General features: G+C 49.4%; 1 long non-coding RNA gene across 3 annotated transcripts; it reads left to right on the top strand.

Moving 5' to 3' along the window:
• The first annotated feature begins 635 nt into the window (after positions 1 to 635).
• On the top strand, positions 636 to 22,593 carry LOC105485154 (uncharacterized). 3 transcript variants are annotated; one of them, XR_011615614.1, is made up of 5 exons: positions 636 to 920; positions 7,976 to 8,166; positions 13,038 to 13,173; positions 18,570 to 18,693; positions 20,368 to 22,593. It is a non-coding gene; the product is annotated as an uncharacterized lncRNA (long non-coding RNA). The 3 variants fall into 3 exon arrangements; XR_011615615.1 differs by having other exon boundaries at positions 7,029 to 8,166; XR_011615616.1 differs by lacking the exon at positions 18,570 to 18,693.
• The last annotated feature ends 1,448 nt before the right edge of the window (positions 22,594 to 24,041 follow it).

Genomic DNA, 24,041 nt, shown 5'->3' with positions numbered 1-24,041 from the left:
GTAAAGTGTCCAGGCTTATGCAAGTATCATTCATTCATTCATCTGAGAAACACTTACTGAACAGAGTCCCCGTCCTGAGGAGCATACTTTCTCTTGGAGACAGAGACAGGCATGTAACCTACGCTGCGCAGAGAACCTGGAGGAGCACAGGGGAGGGGAAGATGGGCATTAGCTGCAGGAGGAGGAGGCCCTTTAGTGGTCACGGTTGGGAGTGCTGGACATGGAGTCAATATTGGACAGGCAAGTGGAGGCAAGCAGCCTGGATTAAAACCCCTTCAGGCAGAGGAACACAAGTGCAAAGACATGGATGTGAGAGAGAGTGTGACCTGTCAGTGATGTGCCACAAGTGGGTCTCGGGGCAGTGGTCTAGCCCTGAGTGCCACGATGCTCTGGCCCACTGCCTCCCCTTCCACTGGGGAGGGGTTCACTCTAGAGCCCATTCCTTTATTTGCTGTTGAATGTAACAAGTATTTATTACGCTCCCACCCTGTGCTGCTGACCCAGTGGCAGGCTCTGGGGATGCAGCAAGGAACCCACCCGGTGGCGCCTGAAGCCATGAGGAGCCCCTGTTAACAGCCCCAGCTCCCATCACCCCTCCACCTGCTCAGACCGGCTATGAAGATTCATGCAGAACAATGTCAGTGCAGAATTTTATGCTGTTTTTTCCCCCTTCCAGGGGAATGTCTGCCAATGGCTTTTACGATGCTGAATAAAATGCTTTTTTTCCCCTTTAGATATTTTTACTTCACCTTTAAAGGATGTACAGTAAGGGTGAGAACATCTCGATGAAATATCTGCAGTAAATAACTCTTGGATCCCTTTCCCAGACAAGTAAAAGGACAAAAGGACGATATGCTGAGATGGCCTCTTCACCTGCATCAATGCCAAGGCCAGAGTGGGGCTCAGCTACCCACCCCCAGGTACGGAGGGTCTGGAGGAGAGGGTCAGGGCCCTCTATGGCCCCTGGGGTCCATGTGTCCTAGCCACTCTCCCCATCTATGGGAAGGGGCTAAGGGTCCTTGGCCTGCTAGAGTGCATGCCACATGCTATGCTGGGTACTTCACGTTGGTGTGAGTGTTAAGTGGACAGGACTGCGGATCTGATCTGCCTGAATCTGGCTCCTGCCTCTTTCACTTGGCCAGCTGAGAGAACTTGGCCAAGTGAATTGACTTTCTGTGGCTCAGTTGCCTCATCTGTAAAATGGGAATGAATGTGTCTACTGATTAGGGTTGTTGGGATGAATACATAAATTCATACCGGTAAAGAACCTAGAAGAGTGTCTAGGATATAAAGAAATGTCAACACATGTCAGCTGTTTTATTATCCTTCTTATTTCCTCGTTGCATCAGCTGAGCTGGCCTTGGCTGCGTGCCTGTCTTACCTCTCAGCTGATGGTGTTTACAAAGCCCAGCCAAGGTCCAGCCTTACACCAGCCTATGAGAAGGGTGAGGCTTGGGAGAGTTGAGTGACCTGTCTGAGGTCACCGAGGGGAGAGTTCAGGGGGTTTTCAGGGTTCAGTGGACAGTGGGGCTGAGGGAGAAGTCTCCGTATAAAGCAGGCCCCGGGAGACCTGCACAGCCCCTGAAAGTTCAACTCCAGAAGAACCATTTGAACATCTTCCCCTTGGAGCTGGCAGGCAGATCCAGAAGGGGCCGGGGGTGGGTGACTTCCCCAGCACAGAGCCAGGGTCTGCACACACCTGTCTCCACTGACTCCTGGGCCTGGTCTCACTCTTCTCTGCAGTGAATCCATTGAGGGAGGGTGGATTCATCCCCTTGGGGGCCTCAGACTTAAGAGGTTGCCCCTTGATCCCCAGACCCAGGAAGGGGGGTACCCATGGTCATAACCAGTGGAGATTCGAATGCTTGACTCTAAGCTGGGCTGTGCTCTGTGTCGTGGGTGGCAGGGGTGGGGACCTGGCCAGGGGGCATGGGGTCAGCTATGATACATGCCCGCAGGCTCTGCTGGACTGAGAGGCACTGGCTGCTACTGTTTTTAATGAAGCTGTCAGCTGGGCCCCTGGGGCACAGGAGCTGGCTGGGCAGAAAATCATCAATTTACACAGATGATGAGTCAGAGGCTTGGGTGGGGCAAGGGCCCGGGGGTCAGCAGGGCAGCACTGGAGGAGCTCTGTCGGGAGATCATGACATAAACAGGCTTGGCTCCACTCTGGTGGCCCTGACCCCACTCACCCAACCCCATTGCAGAGGCTCCCCTTTGATGTTCAGGTCAGTTCAGCAAACCTGGCCTCAGCCTCAGTTCCATGCCAGGAACTGAGCTAGTGCTGGGAATAGAGACAGACCGCAGTCCCTGCCCTCAAGGAGCTGGGTCTGATGGTGGAGATGAATACTTACATAGGCAACCCACCATGATATGATATTCATCATGAGAGAAGCACAGGAGAGGGCTGGCTCCGGAAGTGGATTGCCTGTGTTTAAAATCTTGGCTCAGCCTCTCCCTAGCTTTAGGACAGTGTGCACGTTATTGAACCTCTCCTTGCCTCAGTTTTCGCATCCGTGAAATGGGATGAACTGTAATCTATTTGTGACTATTTTTGGTAGGTAACAAATACCTCACACTCAGAGATGTAAAGAAACAACCATTTTACTATGCCTGGACAGATTCTGTGGTCAGGAATTTAGGAAGGGCAGCGGGCGGTTTGTCCCTGCGCCACGATGTGGGGGGGCCTTGGCTGGAGGACTCAAATATCTAAGGGGAATGTGAATGCCTGGAATCATCTGGAGACTTCTCACTTACGTGTGACTCCAAGGCTGGACTCAGCTGAGACTACCAACCAGAGCGCCCATGAGTGGCCTCTCTGTGTGGCTTGGGCTTTTCCCTGTGTGGTGCACTGGTTCTGGGAGGCGCATCCTGGGAGGAAATGTCTGGAGGGTGAGCATTTCGAGAGACCATGGTGGAAACTGTGTGACTTTTTATAGCCCAGCCTTAGGCACTACATTACATCACTTCCACTGCACTCCTGTTGGTCTAGGCGGTCACAAGCCTGCCCAGGTTTATGCGGAAGGGATGGTTTTAAAACTGTCACTCTGCCTCATAGATTTGGATAATTAAATTAAATGAGACATATGCAGGGTCCAGGGCAATGCCTGGCTTATAGTATTATTATAGTTGTTAACAAATGTATTATGGTAAGTTATACTTGAAGGTTAAGTTTTATATAATTAGTAAAGTATAAATAAATGTTAAGTATTATACTTAGTGCTGTTGGAGGGAGGAAGTGGTAAGGAAAGAATTCAGAGAACAGGTGCTGTCTGAGCAGGGTTTTGAAGGATGAATAGGAGTTTGCTATGAACCTTTTAAGGAACACAATTTAGGTAGGGGAAACAGCTTGGGCGAAGTCATAGGAGGCTTGAAACAATGACGTGCTTGGGGAAACCATGAGTAGTTTGGTGTCCTTGCAGCACTGAGGGCAAGGAAGAGCATGGCTGAAGTGAAGTCGGAGGGTTGGTGAGGTAACAGTGTCTTGTGGGCCTGACTGAGAACTGAGAAGTCTGGGTTTTGTTCTGAGAGGATCAGGGAACCATGGAGGGTTTCAAGCAGGAGAGCGACACGGCCAGGTTTGTCAGATCATTGTGGCAGCATTGTGGAGGAAGGGTTGGAGGGAGTAAAGTGAAGTCTAGGGGCCAATGGGGAGGCCCTAACAGAACAAGGACCTGACCTAAGGGTGTGGCAGTGGGGACTGAGGGAGGGAGATGATGCAGAGCCATCTAAGCCATGATGTTCACTGAGCAGGGGATCACGGGAGGTGGGAGTGGTCCAGGGGAGGTCGAGGTCTGTGGCAGGAGCGCCAGGTTGGATGACATCGTTCTCATTACTGAGCAGAGGCAGGGGTGTGTGGCCACCACTCACCCTCCTCCCGCCCGGGCCCTCAGCCTGCCGCCTCGCTGGAGGACACCTTCAACCACACCTTTGTCTCCTTCCAAACTGGGCCACACCGCTTGGGATCCGATGGGCCATGGAGGCGAGGGAGAAACAGTAGAGGAGGACTCTCTCTTGACAGCAAGGTCAATGTCTTTTGCCTCCAGTGCCCCAAGTTTGTGAAACCTTTCCCAGGAGCAGAGGGGCCTCTTTCCTCGGAGACTTTCCCTGGGCTGAGGGCCAAGTGTTGCTCATCTTGGCTGGGGGTGACTTGGGCCACAGAATGGCAGAATCCTAGAACGTTGGAATGGGGAAACCCTGAAGGGAAGCCCCGAGTCTGGTACTAGACAAGACTGGGTTTGAGCCCTGGCTGTGCCTCTTCCTGGCTGTGCGGCCAGGGCGCTGTGCAGAATGGAGGCCACACTCCCACCTTCCACACAGACTGTGGGGTGGGGGGTTAAATGGGACCACAGACAGGAATATGATTGAGAAGTGCTTGTTACAGCTGAGATGCCATCCAAGAAGAGAAATCTGGGGCTCAGAGAGGAAAGGAATTGCTCAGTGCCACCCGGTAAATGAGCAGCGAAGCCAGAGCTCCAAGCTGAGCCACCTGATTCCCTTCCAAGGCTCCTGTCCCCTCCCCAAGCATGCAAGGGGGACAGGACTATTCACCTGTATTTCACACTCCTCCCCAGTGTGGTCATCTGGGAGAATTAGCTGCCTGCCTTCTGGAGCCATCTCTCACTCGTGTCTGAAGCCCCAGTTATACAGAGATGGGAGAGCATAGAACAGAGATTTCTGCCAGTATCCCTACCTCTTGGCAGGAGGACAGAAGTGGACTCTTTCTCAGAGAGAGTACTTCGTCTTCAACCACTAGATCTGGGTTCTAGTTCTGGCTGTGACACTTTCTAGTGGAGCGACCCTGGGCGATCACTTCTTCCTGGCCCCCAGGGTTTCCTCCTCTCTGCAGATAAATGTTTTGTAAGTCTATGATTTGTGAGTGACCATGCTGCATGTGACAGCATAAACATGGAATCTGGGCCAGGAGAGCAACGATCAGCAGAGTATAGCACAGAGGTCAAGATGCGGGTGCTGGAGCCAGCATCCCGGAGCCGGCCGCTCTGTGACCCTGCACCCAGCTCTGTGACCCTTCCCACCCCCACACCTTAATTTCCTCACCAACAAATGGAGATCCAGCGAGATAATACATCCCAAGTGCTATCAGAGTATGGAGCCATGACAAACCCTCAAAGAATATCAGTCATTAGATATGCTGAGAGCCTATGGCATGCATGCATTTTATTTACCGAGACTCCTCAGCTGGTCAAATCATCCTGACAACCCTGAGAGGTGGTGGGGCAGAGGCGTGACTATGTGCTCCCCAGACCCAGGTTCCTTTTCCTCCTGGACACACAGTGGACTACACTTCCCAGCCTCCCTGCAGCTGGGGCCATGTGACCTAGATCTGGCCAGTGAAAAATGAGCAGATGCAACACACGCTATGGTGTGCAGGCGGGCCCCTCAGACCTCCTGTGTGAGGCTTTTGCACTCTTTCCTGCTTCCTCTGCTGGCTAGCTGCAGAGGATCCCGCAAAGGATCTAGAGCAATGATTCTCGTCCGGGGGCAATTTTGCCTATGGGGCGACATTTGGCAATGTCTAGAGACATTTTTGGTTGTCACAACTTGGGGGAGTGCTACTGGTGTCTAGTGGGTAGACTAGACAGGGATGCTGCTAAACATCCTACCATGCACAAGATGACCCCCACAATAGAGAATTATCCAGCAGATGTCAACAGTACTGAGACTGAGAAACCTTGGTCTAGAAGTGGAGTTAAAGCCCTGGGATGGTCTAAAGAGAAGCTCCTGGGTCCTTGAGTGACTGTATGGAGCTCAGCCCTGCTGCCACCTCCATATTAGACTGTAAGAAGAAGAAATACGGTGTTATAATGTTAAACTACGCAGATTTTTAGGATTTTTTGTTGGAACAGTTGGCCTACCTTGATGAATGCAGGTTGCTATTATTATGTCCATTTAGTTGATGGTAACTGAGATATAAAGTTACCGGACTTGTAAGTGACAAATGGTGGGTTTGAACCATGTTTGTCTGGCTCTAAAACCTGTGCTTGCCTTGGTATAGTGGTATAGTGCAGCCTCTTTCCATCTCCTGATTCTGTCCCCTCTGTCTGCATCCCCTGGAGGATTTCACGTAGAGCAGCTGCAGAACCAATCACCAAGTTGCTGCCAGGGTTTCCCAGTATGGGGCCTCCTGCTATTGGGTGGAGTATACTCCCCAGAATAAGCTGGTTGTGTCCTTCATGGTCCCATCCCAGGCAGCTCATGTTGGTTATCTGTGACACCCAGCCCCTTAAAAAGGGTTGGCACAAACTCCCTGCATGTGCCCACTGCCCCACTACAAGGAGCCCCCTTATCCACTCTGTCCTTCTCCCAAGCCAGCCCCCAACCAGCTCCTGGTTTGAATTTCCAGGCAGGTGTCTGGAGGCGTCTTGGCTCCCAGTTAATTTCCTGATTTGGCTTCCTGAAAGGCAGGAGGGCTTGGAGGTGGCTGCCTGGAGCGATGAGGAGATAGTGATGTCTGCTCTGGTTTCCTGCCTGTCTGTGGGGACACCCTGCCCATCAGCCTACAGAGGGCCCCTCCCTGGCAGTCCCCGCCATACAGAGGGATTTGAGGGTGGGGGCTGGGAAGCTGAGCTGCAGTGGGCTGCAGAGCCTCATCAGGGAAAAACATGGATGTTCAGGCTTTGAGTGTGTGTGTGCCTGCGAATATGTATAGATGCCCAAGAGTTGTAAGAGCCTCCAACATGTCATTTGGCTCAATCCTCTGTGTCCACACAAGTTAGCACCTTTCCAGAGGATTTTGATCTTTTGAAAAAGTACCAAGAGTAAAAGACCTCTTTTACTTAAGTAACTTTCAAGGGTGAACTCAAGCCTGAACCAGTTCTTTGACACGCAGGAAGTCCTTCCTTGAATCTGCTCCAAGTTTCTCTTGCTGGTCTGAGTCCATTGTCTCTATTTTGTGGAACTAGTGACCTTTTTTTTTTTTTTCTTTTTTTTTTTTTTTTGCCTCCCTGATGTAAACCCTTCAAGTACCTGTAAACAGAAATTGAGTGCTTCCCTCAAAATACTTCCAGATTCTCTTTTGCAGACCAAGCAATTCCACCTACCCACCTTTCTTCATGGAGGAGGATGACGACTGGGGACGTGTACAGTAGGAAAAATGTGCTTGCAAGTTGCCTCTTCTCTCCTTTTTGGAGGTTTCTCTCTCTTCCTTTAAAAGTCCTCACGGCTGCAGAAAAAACACAGTTTTGGGGGGCCTAGAAAGCGTGGGCTTCAATCTCAGCCAGGTTATTTAACGGCTCTGAGCAAGGCTCAGTTCCGGCACTTTGCACAGAGCAAGCCACGGAGCAGATGCTCGATCGATGCTTATTTCTTCCCGCTGCCTTCCTTCAGGTGCCTGTGCGCTCCCTACCCTTCCTACTTTGTCTCTGGCTGCTGCTGTCTGAAAAAGGACCAGAGGCGCTCATGACCCACACCAAACCTGGTTAGCTGGGTGGGACCGGCACGTGCCATGTGCGTAGGAACAGGCAGCAGGCCCCAGCCACAGGGGAGGGAGAAGGCTTTCCTCGTTGCCTCTGCTCTTGGAGTCCACTCTCCACCCCTCTGGCTGCTGAGTCATTCTCTCAGCACCTTCTCTCTGCATCTGTGTTATTGTGTCGGCCCCAATGCCTCGTCTGCTGAAGCACTGACCATTTTCCCAGGTGTGACATAGGGTCCCTTCATTCCCGTACAGCGGGATGCCCCAGGTTTCTTAGAATCCTAGAGTGCTGGAGCCATTTTCCAGATGGGGAAACAGAGGCCCAGAATGGGGTCCTCATCTACCCGAGGCCTCCAATCAAGTGGGGGTGAGACCCCACGTATCTTGACTGCAGGCCCAGTTTTATCTCTGTTAGAAGTGGAGCTTTGCTGTGAATCTAACTGCCTAGGAGGGTCAGACCTTTCAAATGCCGGGATGCAAAGGTCCCTGAACACAGCACGGGCACGAGGGGTCTGTCTAAAGAGTTGTCTCTCTCTTTTTCAGGAGGAGGAGGAAGAAGATCCGGGATGCCCTGAGCATAGGAGGCTTCCGGGGGATCACAGCTCATTTTCCTGAAGGCTGGTGTAGCATTAAGTTCTTATGTCTGCCAGCAGCCTTTCAGATTGGCTACTGCCACTCCTGTCTGTGTGTTACATAAATCCTCACCGCGAACTGCAGAGACAGGAAGCAATTAGGTGAGTGAGGTAGGGAGAGAGCGAGAGAGTGAGAGAGCGAGAGGGCGAGAGAGAGAGTGCACACAGAGATACACCCATAGATTCAGATAGAGACAGAAAGAGAAAGTGAGAGACAGAGACAGAGAGGGAGAGAGATGGTAGGACTCAGGCAGAAACATAGTCATACAGAGACAGACAGTGAGGCAGAGAGATGGAGTCAAAAGAGAAACTGAGAAGAGGGAGAAGGCAAAGAAGACAGACAGAGGATCCGAGACAGAAAGGGACACACAGAGATATACAGAGTGAGGCAGAGAGAAAGGAAAGCAGGAACAGAGACACTCAGAGACAGAGGAGGGAGAATTGTGGACACACACACAGACACAAAGGGAGGCTCAGTTAGACAGACATAAAATTTGACTTAAAAAGAGAGATTTAGCTGGGTGCAGTGGATCACACCTGTAATCCCAGCACTTTGGGAGGCTGAGGTGGGCGGATCACCTGAGGTCAGGAGCTTGAGACCAGCCTGGCCAATATGGTAAAATCCTGTCTCAAACATTAGCCGGGTGTGGCGGTGGGCGCCTGTACTCCCAGCTACTTGGAAAGCTGAGACAGGAGAATCACTTGAGCCCAGAAGGCAGAGATTTCAGTGAGTCAAGATTGTGCCACTGCACTCCAGCCTGGGCAACAGAGCCAGACTCTGTCTCAAAAAAAAAAAAAAAAAAAAAAAGCAAGAGGGAGAGACAGAGAGAGAGAGAGACAGAGAGAGAGGCAAAGACACAAAGCAAGACAGCAAGCAAGGGGATCCAGAGAGACGAGTTTTCCTTTTGCAAAATTTAGAGATTAAAGGGGACTAGAAAAATAATTGTGTAGAAGTTTATGTTTTCACACACACTTGAGCTTTGCCAAAACCCGGTGGGGTAGAATGGATGGTGACTATTATCACCCACATTTTAAAGGCAGGAAAGCGGAGGGTCATTGAGATACAGTGAAATCCGGAGCCCCATGAACCTGCCAAAGGCAGGGTGGTTGCACCTGGACTGGCCTCACTAACAAGGCTGATGTTGCTCTGTGCGTCTTAATAGCATAGAGCACCTTCATTGAGTGGCCCAGGAACCAGGGACGTGCTAAGGTGCTCTGGATTCTGTGTCTAGTATGTCTTCTCACGCTGGGGTGGGGGTGGAGGTCACTGGGGAAGTACAGCAAATTTGTGATTTATGCCAGCCTGGTATAAATCTTGCCCCTGGTTGGAAACTTGCCTCTTCCCATCTGAGAGCCAGAATGCTCACTGCAGTTAGTTTTGAGCATTGAATGCTCAGAATTAACTGTATGCTTCTTGTTCACCTAAAACCCTGACCACAAATGGATACTTACTCTTTTTGTTTTGCAAGAGTCTTGCTCTGTTGCCCAGGCTGGAGCGCAGTGGCGCAATCTCGGCTCACTGCAACCTCCACCTCCTGGGCTCAAGCGATTCTCCCACCTCAGCCTCCCCAGAAGCTGGGAGTACAGGTGCATGGCACCACACCTGGCTAATTTTTGTATTTTTTTGTAGAAATGGGGTTTCACCATGTTACCAAGGCTGATCTCGAAATCCTGGGCTCAGGTGATCTTCCTGTCCTGACCTCCCAAAGTGCTGGGATTACAGGTGTGAGCCACTGTGCCCAGCTGACACCTGCTCTTATATGAGATGCCCAGTGCCTCTGATAGCAACTAGGGACTTTAAGAAGCAGCAACTTCCTGCCTCCATCCCTCCCTTTCTCTCTCCTCTTATTCATTTTTCAAATGTTCAATATGTGTCAGGCAACCGCACTAGGTATTGAGTAATATGACAGTAAACCAAACGGATAAAAATCCCTGCTCTCAAGGACTGCATTTTAGAGGGCAGAGACAAAAAACTAACTAAATAAGATATACAGCATTATTAATGAGGACGAGTGTTGCGGAGAAAGAAGTAAAGTACAGAAGGGGGTTGGGGTATCTGCGGTGCAATTTGAAGATGATAGCTGGGGAAGGCCTTACCTAGCAGATGACATCTGAGTAAAGAACTGAAGGCGGGGAGGAAGCCATGGGAGTATCTGTACATGTGCAAAGGCCCTGAGGCAGGAGCAGGCCTGGCAGGAGTGAGGGACAGCAAAGAGGCCAGTATGGCTGGGGGAGAAAGAATGCAGGGGAGAGTGGGAGGTGACAAAGGCAGACAGACAAGGAGCAGAGCAGCCTAGGCCCTGTGGACCATTCCTCCGACTCTGGCTTTTATCCTGAGTGAGACCACTGGGGGGTTTGGAGCAGAGCAGTGCCATGACCTTACATCTTAACACCATGGCTCTGATGGCTGGGTGGAGCCTAGTGTGAAGGAGGCAAGAACTGGATCGGGGAGATGCATTTTTTTGTTAGTGAGGTTCCATGAGGGGCAAGATGAAAAAGCTCAGTACCTACTCTGGCAGAGAGTCGTACTTAGTAGGAGGTAAGGGGTTCAGGGGGGTGGGTGACCTTTGCCGCCACACTGTACGCCCCAGAGGGAAGAAAGGGCTGAGCCTGCAAGGCAAGCTTCTGAGCTAGACATAGAAGGGAGGGCAAGGAAAGCAATTTTGTAAAGTACATATTAGGTGCCGAGCACTGTTCATACCAATACAATTTAATTTAAATCATCACACCAGCTTAGGAGGCATTTTCCCCTTTTTATAGACAAGGCCCCTGAGGCTCACAATAGTTAAGGAGCTTGACTGAGCTTATGCAGAAAGTGGGAGCTTCGGTGTCCAAACAGACGCTGCCTGCTTGTGCAACCCCCACGTGCGCTTCTGGGCCTGATGTCTCCCCAGGTACCCTCTCCTTATTCCCGCATCTAGGAAATTCCAGGGCCTGTTGGTTCCTCCTAAGGATACAGCATCTTGGTTCCCTCCTTTCCTCTTTGTCGCCTCTGCCACCACCAGGGTCTGAGCTGGCATTGCCTCTCTCCAGGACTGTTCTCATGGCTTCCTTTTCTGTTTTTGTTTTTCTTTTGTTTTCTGAGACAGGGTCTTGCTCTCTTGTCTAGGCTGGAGTGCAATGGTGTGAACCTGGCTCATAGCAGCCTCCACCCCCCTGGTCTCAAGGTGAGAGAATCTCACCTCAGTCTCCTGGGTGACTGAGACTACAGGCGCGTGCCACCATGCCCAGCAAATAGTTTTAATTTTTTTTGTAGAGATAGGGTCTTGCCATGTTGTTCAGGCTGGTCTCAAACTCCTGGCTTCAAGCAATCCTCCCACCTTGGCTTTCCAAACTGCTGGGATTACAGGCACGAGCCAGCATGCCGGCCCTCTCACAGCCTCCTAACAGGTCTCCTGTGTCTGCGTTCAGGCTGCAGCTAGAGTGGGCTATTAAAGATGCAAATCTTCTCCAGTTTCTCCCTGTTTGAAACCCTTCAGTCACTTCCAGCCACTCTCAGGATAAAATTCAAAACCTTTACTACCACATTCAAGGACCCGCACCAGCAGGCAGGGGCCTGACCCTTTGGCCGCACCTGCAGAATCCCCATCCCCACCCTGGGGGCTCTCTTTAGTCCTTGAGAAAATGAGTCAAGCCATTTCCTGCCTCAAGGCTTTGAATAAGCTATTTCTTCCCCCTGGAACACTCCTCTGCAATCCTCTTTCTGGAGCAAGCCCCACTCACCTTTCAGGTTTACTCACCTTTCAGGTTTCAGATACCAAGTTGCTTTCTCAGGGGCCTCCCCTGATCACTGGAGAAGTCGGTGTCCTGAGCACATGCCTTTTCTAGCACTCAGGATTTTCCTTCAACGTTCATCATGGGGCAAAGATAGGACGTGGGGAAGGAAAGAAAGATGCCAGTGGAAGGGGAATAGAATGTGAGGCGTCAGGGCATGCAAGGGTCAGGAATAAGCCACCACTACAACTATAGGGAAGACTGGCTCCAAGGACAAGTGGACCCGTCCAGGGTCATGTGCGTAGTGAGCTGCAGGCAGCACCTGCACCCTGTGCTTCTGACCTTAAGATAGTGACACTTCCTTGATGTCTCTTGTCCACTTCTCATCTTCCTCCCCTGCATTCACCAGAGAGATGGCCAGGGGAGAAAATTAGGGACGTGACACTGAGAAATGAGCCATTTGTTCCCAAGCATTCAGCGAGGGTGGAACTTAGACAGAAACACCAGCACCCATTTCCCAATGGGACCCACTCCTGCCAAGCCACCAACCGGTTCCCATAGGTGGGGCGGGGATCCGTCTTTGCCCTCGTCACTTGCACCCTTCCCAGCAGCTGGAGAGAGAGACAGACCTACCCAGTCCGGTCCTCTACACCTGCTGTTGCAGTGGAGTGGGGAGGGGGCTGGAGCCTGCTGTCCCCTCCCTCATTTCACTCTTCACTCACTGTTTGATCAGAGCCCCACCGCTGTCAGCTCTCTAGTGGTAGACACATTATAAGCAGAGGGCTGGGGGGCCAAGGCTGGGGAGAGAATGGTGTTGGCGGTGAGTGATCATGACAGCGAGTGACTCGAGAAGCGGTCAGCGATGCCTCACTTTTCCTCTGGGGAATCTCACCTTCAATACAGCCTTGGAAATGGAATACATTGGCTTAAGAGAAATAAGACCTCAGGCCAAATGAAATCAGGAAGCAAGCTCAAAAGAAGCAAAATTCCCTTTTCTTCTGTTTTGTTCTCCTGTGTTCAGTACCCACAGGGCTCTGAATTTTGCAGGTGCCTGCTTACTCTCACTTAATCCTAGAAAGTGAGGGGTGTCTTGGGGACCAGGACAGGGAGACAATGACAGCGGGTAATGAGGAAGGTCACTAGTAGTGAAACACAATTTTTCCTGTCCTGATCTCTGGGACTTTGATTTTATCCTGACCTTGTTGGGAGCAGATCTGGTCTGACATTAGGCTTGTTATTTGTCTGTCTTCATCGTCTAGCCTCCTGTGACAATTCCCACTGGTGCTGGCTTCTTGCAGAAGGCATGAGGGTGGTGCAGTGAAAAGGACACGGACCAGGAGCTGGGAGCCTGGACTGAAAAGCTGTGTGATCTGAGGCCCTCACTTCTCCTCTCCGGTATCCATTTATGACTACAGGCCATCAGGGCCCCTGGGTAGATGGCGGCAGGACAGTGTGGCCAATGCATGTGGCCAGGCCCTCTGGGAGGTAACTGGATTCAGCGGGGATAAGGCCTTGGCTGCCACCAGACCCTGCAAGTCTAGTCTTGTTGCACTGGAAACTCCAGGATGGCCTTCTCTTGCCTGGCTCCTTCCCCACACCTTGGCATCCTCATTGGGGTCCTGACCCCAATCTGCTTCTCACTCACTGATGGGAATTTCCCTCCAATGTAGCAGTGGCCTCCATGAAGCTCATCTCCTCCGGGGTGCAGGACACTTTATTTAGCAGACACAGGGCTGCGGATCCCTGTCTCTTTCTTCCTGACACCCTGGCCAGAGATAATTGTGAGACCAGATGGAAATGTGGGATTTGCGGAAGGATGCTTCTCTTCTAGATCTGGGCCTGCCTGTGTGGTGGTGGTGGGCATGGGCTCCCCCAGGGGAATGTGGGCTTGCAGGGGTGAAGTCTCTGTTTATCTGTCCTGGGGTTGGTGTTAGGAACCAGAACCAGGGAGTAGAAGACAGGATGCAGCTCTGGCTTAGGCTCTAATTCACTCTGAGCATCTCTTCCTCTCTGTGGGCCTCAGTTTCCTTATCTGTAAAATGAGACCATGGGACCATGGCAAATGATGGTTCATAGGCTCCTGCATCCGAACCATCTGGCTGCTTGTTTAAAATGCCAAGGACCAGTGCCCTTTACAGACCTTCGGAATCAGAGCCCCTGGGGAAGGGCCTGGGAATCTACATTTTCATAAATCCGACCGGATGTTCGGATGCATGTGACGTTTGAGTTGACCACGGCCTGAGCAGGTGGTCCCTAAGCACCCACGGGCATGAGTGCCATCCCAGCTGGACTCTTCATGCTTTGGCATGTGATTGGGTGTTAGGTGCCGTGTGCCAATGTCACATGTCATGTGAAGTCCTAGAAGACAATCGGGGGAGTTCCAACTCAGAGAAGAGACTATGAAGAAGGGAACAGTCATCACGTTCAGGGGATGCCAGGGGGAGAGATTGGGCTTGTTCTGTGTGACCCTGGAGTTGGATCTAGGGCTCTGGGTGAATGTTGCAGGAAAGAAGTACTTCTAACAATCAGAGCTCCACGGGGTGTCTTCCGTGGTAGTGAATGCCCCATCAGTGTAGGAGTGTGGGCAGATGTTGTGTGCTCTCCTGGGGAAAATGTTGTAGAAGAGATTCTAGCAGCAGGTGGGGAGACACTGGGTTTGAAGATATTTATGAAGGTGGCTTCTAAGTCAGAGCTGCTAGGATTCTATAAAAATCAAGGAGCTTTACTTGCCCAGGGTTTAAAGCAATGTGTATACACCCATGCACACTCCTACTCACATATGTACAAAGAGACATTCATGTGTGCAAACCTTCAGACACGTGTGTACATGCACAGCGTACATGTTTACCGACATGATACAGAGCATGTTTTCATATATAAGTGCACACAAACACAAGCACAAATACGGCATCAACAAACACGCACATACACGGCAGTTCACACAGCACACATCTGCCTCAGTCTCTTTTCTCTGGCTGTTTATTTTGCCCCACTCCAGAGCCTGGGCCTCCCCGTGCAGCTTCCACGCTGGTCTCTAGAGTCAGAGCCTTGTTTAATCTCCATTAGCTCTCTTATTTCCTGCACCAAATTAAAAGTGTGACCAAAAGTTAATTATTCTAATTCAATTTGGCCCTAATGTTCTGTACGTGGCGATGGGGAGGCCTGCGTGGAGGTGAAGCTGGCATAGGCAGGGGGAGGAAGCGTCAGAATTTAATATGTCTTAATGACTCTTACAGGAAAATGCCCTGAAGCTTTCTTCTCTGCGGATTTTCCCTGCCACTTCCCCAGGCCCAGCCCCCAGATTTTCTGGAAATCTCAGGGTGCTTTTGGGAGCTTGGCTTTGGGAAATATTTGAGAAGAGAGCAGGCCTCTCTCTGGAGGCCAGGACCGAGGTGAAAAGTCTTGTGTGTGTGTGTTCGTGTGTGTTCGTGCACAGGTGCCCATGTTGATAGAACACAGACCAGACGGTCAGGTCAAAAGGCCTCCAGAGAGATGAGCCAAGGCCTCTCTTGCTGAGCCTTCATCCTTGGGTAATGCTGAGAGAACTGAAGATCACAGATTTTGCCGGACATGGGAACAGCCAGCCCTCCTCTCCTCCACCGCAAATTAATTTTCAGATCAAGCCCCTCCCTCTGCCTCCCCACTACTTAGACTTCTCCACATATTCTTGCTCAGGAGTGTAGAATCTTGGGGGCTCAAATCCAGCTTTCCCCAGTAGCCAGGTCTTTCCCAAACACTAAGCTTGGCCCCCACTTTTGAACATGGGGCTCTTAGCGGGTGCTGAGGCCAGGGGCAGCTAGGGCAGATTCTGAAAAAAAGTTAGTCCTGTCTCTACAAAAAATACAAAAAAAAAAAAAAAAAAGCTGGACATCGTAATGTGTGCCTGTAGTCCCAGCTACTTGGAAGGCTGAGGTGGGAGGATGGCTTGAGCCCGGGGAAGCAGAAGTTGCAATGAGCCAAGATGGCGCCACCACACTCCAGCCTGGGAGATGGAGCCAGATCCTGTCTCAAGAAAAAAAAAAAAAAAAAAAAAAGAAAAAGAGTTAGGATTCTTGTCCTGAGGGCTTTTTGTCTCCTGAGAGTGTCGAGCCCAGGCCTAGGGAGATCCTAGACTGGTGGAGGAGGCAGCATCCTAGTTGGGGATGACAGATCATAAGATCACAGAATCTAAGGTCTTGAGGATGTTTTTGCGATATGTCACTGATGTCAAGCTGCTAGCTGATGCTCGTGTGGCTTCTGCAACATTCTCACCTGTTTGCACAGCCAGGAATAGAAGCTTGCTGCCTCTTAAGGTCACCCGTTCTACCTCTTGGCAGCTCTGTTAACATTACCTTCCTGTGTGTGGAGCTGTAATCTACATCCCCGGAAATTTCCTCCCACTGGCCGTAGAGCTGCTGTCTCATGTCACTTGGCTCTATGGTGATGGATAAAGTATTTAAGGACAATGTACAATGTTTTCTGTGGAACCTCCTCCTCTACAGGGCAACAGTTTCTCAGCTGTTTGTCATGTGATGAGGTTGTGAGCTAACCTGTGTTAGTTGGGATAAGCCAGCTGCTGTAAGAAAGACACTGTCTGCAAATCTCAGTGGTTTAATTACCAGCAGTTGGTGTGTCACTCACGTATTTGTCCAGTGCGGGTATTCAGTGGACAACTTTCTGTGCAGTGATCCCACATCCCTGTTTCCTTCCATCTTGGGGCTCTTTCCTCTCCATTTAGACAGTGCATGGGGAAGAGAGAACCTGAAGGTTGCCTGCGAGGTTTTTATGAGTTGTGTCTGGAAGGGACGCACGTCATACTTGCCCACACTCCTTTGACCAGCGCTTAGTCACATGGCTGCCCTACCTGCAAAAGAGGCTGCAAATAGAGTCTGGTGGCGTGCCCAAGAGGAAATGGGACACGGTTTGGTGAATAGCCAGTCTACCGTTGCATCCTTAGGTCATCCTTCTCCAAAATGCTCCAGCTTGTTCATATCCTGTTTGAGGGTGATGTTCAGACATTTGAAAAAATAGGGGGCTAGGTATGTCCTGATCAGGTACTAATGGAGCTCACCATTTCCTGAGCATATAGTATGTTCTAAGGGGTGAAGTGCTGGGGCTGGCTCACACCAGCTCCTGAAAGCCAATCTGGCACACCTCTTCCCTGCTGCCTTTTCAGGGACATCACGTTGGTATCTTGGAACGAGTCTTGAGGGGAGTGTTGAAATCAAGGAAATGGACACATGCTGCAAGCCAGGGCTCCTCCCCAGCCCCCCAAGCTTGTGTCAGCACCCAACCCTCTGGCTTTAGCTGTTGTTTTGCAGGAGCCTCACACCCTGAAGAAGCAGGCTCTGCCATTTCCATTTTATGGTTTAAAAAACTAAGGTCACAGGACTTGCCCAGCCAGTGCAGAAAGGGGCCAGACCCTGCTTCCCTGTTCTGGATGCATCCATCTCTTAGCTGTTTCCTTCAGATGGCTGTCAGGATGGGAAGAGCTGACCCCGACCTCAGCTGCTGGTCTTATGCAGGGTGCCGTGTCTCCTCTGCATTGTCACCTCCTTGTGGCCAGGACCAGGTCTCAGTCTTTGTTCAAGGAAGTGTCCAGCACATCAGCACACAGTGGGAGTTAAGCAAATACCTGTTTAACCAAATCTAGTAGGCCTTGTCCTGGGGAAAGTTCCAGCCTGTGAGAGAGAATAGACCTTTTCCCAACAGAACTCCTTATCTGATGGGGGAGGAAGTGCCCTGTTGTGTGGGTTCTCCAGCCTGAAAAAAGGGATAAAGGCCTCCACTCACAGAAGCCCCAGTCTGAAGGCATGAGGAGTCTTGGGGGCTTGGAGTTATTTGGGGAGCCATAGTTCTTTCCCATCAGGAACTCCTAATCAGGTGGAGAAGGATTTAGATCTAACCCCCCTCACCAGAGTGTATTGGTGGCTATGGATGAACTTTGGCTGGGAATCAGGGGAGAGAGGGGGATTAATCTGTAGGGAATGTGGGTGGTATCCTCTACCCCTATAGCCCAGAGCTACTCGAGTCTATACGCCCCAGCAAAATGTCTTCCCTTCCAAGAGCTCAGGGATGTGACTGCAGGTCAGGGGAAGTGAATGCTCCACAAAGAGGCCTAATGCCTCTCTTCTGTCCCCTGCAGTTTGAGCCTTCATTTTTATCTTCTCATGAGAATGTGCCCTAGATACAGGGCTGGGCAGTGGATAGGAACAGGGGCTTGGTGCTGGCCCAAAGAGAGGGAATGTGTCTCCAGATGCAGCCCACTGGCCTCCCTGTGTTCCTGCATAGTAAGTGCTGGGGTCTAATTATTAGGAGCACTGATCTGTAGCGTGCATTAGGAAGAAACAAAGGGGAGTTGTATTTTGTTCTTAATCCAATTAGGGAAAAATACCAGGGGTGGTAGGTTTGTCCGTTATTCACTGGCTTAGCCAGCCATTCACCTGGGCTTTCTGCCTTAGCTGCCTCACTCGAGTGAAGCAGAAAGGCACAAGGAATAAGTTAGCAGCCTGAGTGGCTGAAGGGTGAACCAGGAGGGAGGATGAGTGGTGCATGGTAAGGGCAGGGGGTCATCTCCAGGATGAATGAGAAGTTGCCTGGACTTCACCTTTAGCCGACCCCAACACTGACCTTCTCAGTGGACAGCAGGCATCTAGATCCTAACCAACAGGATAGAGTTTGGTATAGGAAACTTCAAGGTTTCCTTATACCCTTGAAGATCGGGCTGGATTTATATTTTCTGATAATCCTTTCTCGTCTTCCACTTCCTCTTCTCTCTCTCCTTTCTTTTCTTTCTCTTCTTCATACTCTAGGATTTATAAGGTTGGGGAAGAGTGGAGAGGGGTCCCCAGCAAAGGATTTAGCATGAGTAAAATCAAGGAGGGATAGAAGAACCGTCCTGAGCTGGAGGAGGTTTGAGAAGGAGAATACTGAGAGGTGAGACTGGACCAAATGTAAATGACCTTGAATGTCAGCCTGAGAGGTCTTTGAAGTCAGGGGCTATGACTGATTCATTGTTGCACCTCCTGTACCTACCACCATCTAGCACATAGTAAGTGTTCAACAAATATTTGCCAAGAAAATGAATGACACTATCCTGTAGACAGCGTGGAGCCTGAACCTCACCCAATAGAGGGGGTTGAAGGGGAGGGTGGATCCAGATGCTTACTAAGTACAGGTGCACAGCAGGGCACAGTTTCTACAATGTAAAGGCACTGGTATGGGGTTATAGCCCTGGAGAAGCTTGCTGTCTGTATTAGTCTGTTCTCACACTGTTATAAATAAATACCTGAGACTGGGTAATTTATAAAGAAAAGAGGTTTAATTGGTTCATGGTTCTGCAGGCCCTACAGGAAGCATTGTGGCTTCTGCTTCTGGAGAGGCCTTAGGAAGCTTCCAGTCATGGCAGAAGGCAAAGAGGAAGCAAGGCATCCAACATGGCAGGAGCAGGTTGTTAAAAAGTGCTATACACGGCTGGGCGCGGTGGCTCACGCCTATAGTCCCAGCACTTTGGGAGGCCGAGGTGGGCAGATCACGAGGTCAGGAGATCAAGGCCATCCTGGCTAACACGGTAAATTCCCGTCTCTACTAAAAAATACAAAAAAAAATTTAGCCATGAGTGGTGGCACATGCCTATAGTCCCAGCTACTCAGGAGGCTGAGGCAGGAGAATGGTGTGAACCCGGGAGGCACAGCTTACAGTTAGCAGAGATTGCCCCACGGTACTCCAGGCTGGGTGACAGAGCGTGACTCCATCTAAAAAAAAAAAACAAAAAAAACAAAAAAAACTGTACTTTTTAAAAATTATTTTTTTGAAATGGAGTTTTGCTCTTGTTGCCCAGGCTGGAGTGCAATGACATGATCTCAGCTCACTGCAACCTCCACCTCCTGGGTTCAAGCAATTCTCTTGCCTCAGCCTCCCTAGTAGCTGGGATTACAGGTGTGCACCACCATGCTCGGCTAATTTTTGTATTTTTAGTAGAGACGGGATTTCACCTTGTTGGCCAGGCTGATCTCAAACTCCTGACCTCAGGTAATCCGCCTTCCTTGGCCTCCCAAAGTGCTGGGATTATAGGCATGAGCCACCGCGCCTGGCCAAAATTACTATACACTTCTAAACAACCAGATCTCATGAGAACGCACTATCACAACGACAGGACCAAGAGGGATGGTGCTAAACAATTCATGAGAAACCCCCCATGATCCAATCTCTTCCCACCAGCCCCACCTCCAACATTGGGAACTGAACATGAGATCTGTGTGGGGACACAGATCCAAACCATACCACTGTCCAATTAGAAGGATAATCCATTTATGCATGAAGGATTGTAAGGCAATGTGTGTGGGAAATAGCACAGACTTGCTGGGGAGCTTCCAAGTAAGTAACACATAGTTGTGGGGATAATTAGGGAAAGGTTCTTGGAGAAAACTGGGCTTTGATTTGAATTGGTGGAGGGCAGGTGGGAGGGCATTTCTGGTAGGAGGAACAGTAAGAGCAAAGGCAGGGGGCAATAGGTATTTGTTGGGAGGGGGCAGTGAAGAGGCTGCTCCATTTTAATCAGCTCCTAGAACTGGAAAGACCATTTTTTGTTTGTTTATTTGTATTTTTCAGATCAGCAAACTGAGGCTCAGAAAGTGGAAATAGGAAGCCCAAGGTCACACAGCAAATGCTAAGAGGACCAGAACCTTATGGATCCCAGTCCAGTGCTCTTTCCTGTACACCACACCACTGGCTACCCTTTCAGACAGAGCATAGAGCAGACATGTAACCAACTTAGTCACAACATGTCAAGGGAGGAGAAAGAAGCCCATATTGTGGTGTCCTTTCTAGGCATTTGCATTATTCTAAATGTCTTGCGTCTTTAATATGTTTCCATTTGCAGACACTAGAAAGGTCCTGGGCACCCCGTGGGGTGATGAGGGAAGATGATGTGCACGTGTGTGTGTGTGTGCGTGTGTGTCTGTGTGTGTGACGGAGAGATGGCTTGGGTGGGTGCAGAGTTCCAACTCAGTTTTCCCTACGGTAAGCCTGGGTGCCTGTCTCCTTGACTTTTACCTTGACCGGGGAGGGTAAGCAGTTTCTGTTCAGGGCAGACTCACTGGATCTCACTTTGAGATTTGGGGACTTGGGCTGGAGCTCTTTATTTGACCTGTTCCTCTTTTTTTCTTTTGTGGTCAAAATCCTCCCCACAATGACGGCTTTGGGGAGAGTTTTGCTTTTCCTTCGACTGACTCCCTGCTGTCTCAGACTTTGCAGTGTGCGCATCAAGTTTCTTGGGGCCAATCCTGGCTTTGTTTCTGGGACCTCTGCTGTTCAAAAAGAAAAAGAACAAAGTTGTTCTCTTACTTCCAGAGACCGAGTACAATTTGCCAGGACCTTGGAAAGATAATGCTGTGTAGGGTGGTAAGGAATAGACTATGAAGACTGCTAAATTGCCCCGATAGTGTAAGAAAAATATCAGAGTCAGGCCCCAGAGCCAGACCTTGCCACCAACTCTCTCTGTGACCCATTCTTTGAGCCTCAGTTTCTTCCCTGGGAATATGGGGAGTTGAGCATGCTTTCTTTAAAATGTGTTTTAATTTTAGCCATCTAAAATCCCGTATTTCTTTATACTGCAATTTCTCCCTTAATCAGATATATTTATTGAAAACTCCTTTTGTACAAAACACTCTGCAATTCCCTCCTCCTTACCTCCTCATACGGAATGTCCTAAAGCATAGTCGCACAGTAATGTATCTCATTACACATCTCATTACATAAGCAATGAGAGGGAATTTTAGCATTAGCATCATGGCTAAGGGCATGGGCTCTGGGGCGGACCTCTCTGGTTAGAATCCTGGCTTCACCACTTATTAGCTGTATGACCTTGAGCTAATTACATAATCTGCCTGGATCTAAGTTTCCTCATCTGTGAACCTGGGGATACTAATAGTACTTATCTTACTGGGTGGAGAGTAAATGAGGTTATCTGATAAATTGCTTAGCACCAGTCTTGGCTCATAAGAAAGCACTCAGTAAATGTTAGCAATGATTGCAATCAGAATTTCTGTTTTGTTATATATCTTTACTCTCCTGACTGAAATTCCTCACCCCCATCCCCTCTGTTGCACATGCCTACAGTACAAACCACTTAGTGTGGCTCACAGTGTTCCCTCTGACATGGACCCTGACCACATCTTGAGTTTCCAATCCATTCTTTTGCAAAAAACAAACAAACAAAAAAAACCCGTGAAAACTCTCTCTCCAACAATACCCATCTGCTAAGAATTCTCTTAAATTATGACATGGATTCCTCATTCAATGTCCTTGTATAGGAGAGTACCTTTGCCCAGGGATGTCTGCCCTCATCTCAGCTTCAAAACTTGGTCCAGATGCACCCCCATCTGTGATGACTTCTGTAACCCTGCAGGCACCCTGCAGGTTTTACCAAGGACAACCACTTTCCTTGGAAAAATGAAGCACCCAGAGCACACTATCATTGGATGGATCCCATGGTGCTGACAATATTTGTTTACTAATCAGACTTCTTTGCTGTGAGCTACCTGAGGTTGTTCATTGCTCATTTTCATTTTTATTCTTGGTGTCTAACACAGCGCCGGAGTTAACTCTGCCCCCATCAAGCCATCTCTGTCACACACAGAGCACAGAGTTGGTTCTCAGTGAAATTTGCTGAGATCTACATGAAACAAGAAAAGCAGATGTTGGGCATATCAAGAGTATAGAATAAATCAAGTGGTTTTGGGGTGGGTATGCAGGAATAATCCAAGAAGATTTACTGAAGAGATAAGTCTAGAAGTGTGTTTGGAAGCTAGTTCAGAGTCTCCTGCATGGGAGCAGGGGCCTCATACCAGGTATTGCAGTCCCTACTTGGAAACAAGGAACAGAGTATATGTTCACCTAACCTAAAAACCCCATCTAGGTCCCACCACTACCCCTTTGCTCATGTCTGGAGCCAGGAAAACCCTAGGACTCGTTATCTCTAACCCCCTCGTACTCTCTCACAAACACCAAGTCATAGAGTTAACCTCCAAAATATCCCTCCAATCCACCCACTTTTCTCAATATTCACTGCCACCATCCCAGTCCAAGCTACCATTACCCTTTGCCTGGATTCTTTGCCTGTGATAACTTTCTAACTGATGTGTTGGTATTCACTCTAGAGCACTGTGTCAGTTAGAATTAGGTTAAACTGTGAGTAACAGAGACCCAAAATTACATGAAAAGTCTGCAGGTGAGAAGTTCAGGGCTGGCATAGTGGATTTCCTCTATGGTGTTGTCAGGTACTGAAACCCCTTTTTATTTTAATGCCCTGACTTTTTTACCTTGTCACCTCATGGACCAAGATGGCTGCTCCAGCTCCAGCTATTACATCCCCAGTCCACCTGCAGGAAGGAGGACACTCCCATCAAGGATACTTCTTGGATAGCACCCACTACTTTCATTCACATCCCACTGGCCAAAACTGAGCATTGTGGCTACTCCTAGATGTAAGAGAGACTTGGGCTGGAGTCCTGTGCCCATTGAAAGATGAGAGGCACTCAGGAAGACAGGGAGTGTTGATATTGGGTGACAATTAGTGATTTGTACAATAAAGCTCTACAATAAGTTCTTTGTCATTTCACTCTCCGGATTAAAACACTTCAATGGCTCTCAAATTATTTCAAAGCAAAATTCAAACTCTTAATATGGCCTACAAGATTCTTTATGATCCTCTTTTGCCTCAAGTCCCTAACCCCCAGCCCCCATGCTGTAACCATCTTCTCCCTCACTTTCCGTTTTTTTTTTTTTTTTTGCATATTCTATTGCTGCTATCAGAAACATTTGCAGCAGATCTTTTTATTTTTTTTATTTTTATTTTATTTATTTATTTTTTTTGCTTCAAGGCATACCCTTTCAGCCCATCTGATTTCAGCACAGCTATTGAGGACACTTCCAGGCATTCCTGTCTCAAACACAGGCTACATTGTTTTTCTGTTTTTCTGATGGAGGGCTTTCTCCAAAGTGGTGGAAAGTCGCTGAGCAGGATAGTTTACATCCTCAGGGGAACTAATGGGGGATAGTAGTTAGTGAGCAAGTGTTTCTGTCCTCTGTTCCTAGAGAAACAATTTTAAGGTGTGTTCTATGTAGTTCTTCAGAGGATCTGCAGCAGGACTGAGCTCCAGTTGCCCACAGTGGAATTAGACCAGTCATATGCATTTTATTGGTCTTTCTTCTTTTTTGTCTTGCTGTCCTTACCCCGTTACTCCAGTTTCCTTGGATCATCTCCCAAGTCAACTACCTGCATC

Source organism: Macaca nemestrina, chromosome 17, assembly GCF_043159975.1.
Source record: "Macaca nemestrina isolate mMacNem1 chromosome 17, mMacNem.hap1, whole genome shotgun sequence".
In the NCBI taxonomy this organism is placed as follows: Eukaryota; Metazoa; Chordata; class Mammalia; order Primates; family Cercopithecidae; genus Macaca; species Macaca nemestrina.
This window is presented reverse-complemented; position numbering and strand designations above follow the sequence as displayed.